At 42.8% G+C, this 3109-nt stretch overlaps 1 pseudogene; it reads left to right on the forward strand.

Moving 5' to 3' along the window:
• The first annotated feature begins 606 nt into the window (after positions 1–606).
• On the forward strand, positions 607–1248 carry LOC102854101 (annotated as a pseudogene).
• The last annotated feature ends 1861 nt before the right edge of the window (positions 1249–3109 follow it).

Here is a 3109-nt window from a genome sequence, read left to right on the forward strand (position 1 = left end):
AGGGGATGCTCTAACCACTGTTTGGGATTGGCTCAGAAGTACAAGCTTGCCTTCTTTGTTTTAAAAAAGGAAAAGAGCAGGAAGACTCCAGGCAGGAAGTGAACTGGGGGGAAAAGGGATATTGTGTTTAGAACAAAAGCTAAAAATTTCACAATAAGCCAAAAGGGAAATCCCACTAATTTTGCATGATCCTAGTTCCTCTTTTACATTATTTAGGAGGACAGTATAATCAGCTAAGGAGACTTAGCAACCTCAAGGCATTGGAAGTCCCCTGTAGCACCCATTTCAATAGGAGGGCCTTAATTCGGTCCTTAAAAGTCCTGACCACAAATATGCTGAATCAGGCTCTGGATGTTTCTTGTTTTCCAGCAGCAATGGGACTCTTCGATGTATCAGTTAACAGGAAGCCTAATTCACTTTCTGGGAAGGAAAAGAAAGGGACTAACCCTAAATTTTTATTTATGCAAGTTTGTTTAAATGATTGCCTGTCACTTTCTATCAAAACAGTTAATTTGGTCTCAATCATTGTATATCTTCCCCAGTTTTCATCAATAAGAATGGTTATTAAACATTAAAAACACAAACAGACAAACTATGACTGGAGGCATGGCCGGACACAGCCAATTCCAGCAGCCACAGGGACCTGGAGGTTATCCCCCAGCCATGCAGCCACAGCGGATGCCTCAGCATCTCCCCATCCAGGGCAGCTCTATGGGCCAGATGGCAGCCCAGCTGGGGCAGCTGGGGCAGCCAGGGCTGGGTGCAGATGGCACGCCCAGCATCCAGCAGGCCCTGCAGCAACGGATTCTGCAGCAGCAGATGAAGCAGCAAATTGGGTCACCAGGCCAGCCGAACCCCATGAGCCCCCAGCAGCACATGCTCTCAGGACAGCCCCAGGCTTCTCACCTCCCTGGCCAGCAGATGGCCACGTCCCTCAGTAACCAGGTGCGATCTCCAGCCCCTGTCCAGTCTCCACGGCCCCAGTCCCAGCCACCACGTTCCAGCCCATCACCACGGATACAGCCCCAGCCTTCGCCTCACCATGTCTCTCCTCAGACTGGCTCCCCCCACCCCGGACTCGCTGTCACCATGGCCAGCTCCATAGATCAGGGACACCTGGAGAACCCCGAACAGAGTGCAATGCTTCCACAGCTCAACACCCCCACCAGGAATGCACTGTCCAGTAAGCTTTCCCTGGTCGGGGACACCACGGGGGACACACTGGAAAAGTTCGTGGAGGGTTTGTAGCATCATGAGAGCTCCACCAGGTGTCCTGTTTGTCCCCGGACCTTTTGTATTGAAGACCAGGCATCCAGGCGCTTTTCCTCCTTGGTGGACAACTGTTTCCAGACCTTGGAAGGGTGGGTTGCTGTTTAAGAAACAATACAAAGAATATATTTTTTTGTTAAAAACCAGTTGATTTAAATATCTGGTGTCTTTCTCCCTTCCTGTTTTGTTTTTTTGTTTTGTTTTGGTTTTGGTTTTTGGGGGGCTTTTTGTTGGCTTTTTTTTTGTTTGTTTTTGTTTTGGGGGAGGGGGTTTTGTTTGGATTCTTTTTGTCGTCATTGCTGGTGTCTCATGCCTTTTTTAATGGGGGAAAAAACAAGTTCATTGTATTCATATTTTTTATTTGTATTTTCAAGACTTTAAACATTTATGCTTAAAAGTGAGAAGAAATAAATAATATTCAGAAACCGATTCCTGAAATAATGCAAGCTTATAATGTAAACCCGATAACTTTCTGACGTTGCGGGAAGATTTTTTCTATTGTGAACTCTGTGGGCGTTCCTCCCAGTATTACCTGGACGATAGGGATTGACTCCTGCGTGCACACACATACACATCCACTCACACATCTATCTATACATACTGGCCGAAGCCCAACTCTTGTCTTGCAGATGTAGAAATTGTTGCTTTGTTTCTCTGATAAAACTGGTTTTAGACAAAAAAATCAGGGTGCTCGCCCTCTTAGACCATGCTGATGTTCCTGGGAAGAAGCCTGCTCTTCTTTCTTCTGTGTGAAACTTGAAATGAGGAAGAGCGACTCTAGTGTAAATCATGCGAGCGCTATAACTACTATAAAAAAGAAAATTCAAGGAGATTCAATCACTGTATAGAACGGTAACATACCAACCCATTTCTTATATCATATTGTTAAATAAACTGTGTGCAGCAGACAAAAAAAAAAGCGTGGTCCTTCTTGAATTCATGTACATGCTATTAACACTTAGTGTTGGGGGTTTTGTTATGAAAAAATGCTGTTTTCAACATTGTATTTGGACTATGCATGTGTTTCTCTCCCCTCCCCCATCCCATTGTATATAAAATACTGCTTAAAATTGATATAAATTAAAAAAAAATAATCAGATGGCAAGCTACTAAAAGGAACTTTGTTTAATTCAAGATTACACTAACAAAGCATAACATAACCTTAGTTTCTACCGCATAGCATCACTCTAGGTAAAGCCTGTATGTTCAAAGACTTATGCTGAAGAGCAAATAAATGAACATGCTTTCAATGTTTGCTAAATTATTATTTGTTTCACAGATAAGGAAAGACTATGGAGAGAAACTGGATGGTAGCACTGGAAAGAACTGGAAGAGACTTGTGATTGGCATCTGGACCAATTAAAACATGCAAATACTCTAGGAGCTAGTGGATACGCCCTGACATAAGTGCAGAAATCACTCTCCTGCAGGGGGAAGAAAGATTTGAGGAGAAAAAACTGAAGATAATCAGAATATAAATGACTCTCAAACATTAAACTACAGGGAGGTAGTAAAATAAATGAGATGGTAGCAAAAGACTATGATTTTTCCATTAGAGCAGTGGACACACATTTGTTCATCTAGTCTTGATTTATTTTCATTAATTTATTGAAATTTTTCTTTTACTCGTGGGTTGTTGTCTAAGACTGAGTCTTCTAGAGAAACTAAACCAATGAAGTCTCTCTCACAGCTGTTCTTGTAATTGCATGGGAAGACACTGCCTATATTTCTCCTTCATAGCAACTGATGGAACTTTATTGTCAGAGAAGCGCAGCTTTTGAATTAGTAGCAAAACTCTTTCTGGACTATGCCACCAGAGCTGCCCAATGAGGCCTGTTTG

The sequence above is a fragment of the Elephantulus edwardii genome, unplaced genomic scaffold, assembly GCF_000299155.1.
Source record: "Elephantulus edwardii isolate Elephantulus edwardi_28Jun2011 unplaced genomic scaffold, EleEdw1.0 scaffold00042, whole genome shotgun sequence".
Lineage (NCBI taxonomy): Eukaryota > Metazoa > Chordata > Mammalia > Macroscelidea > Macroscelididae > Elephantulus > Elephantulus edwardii.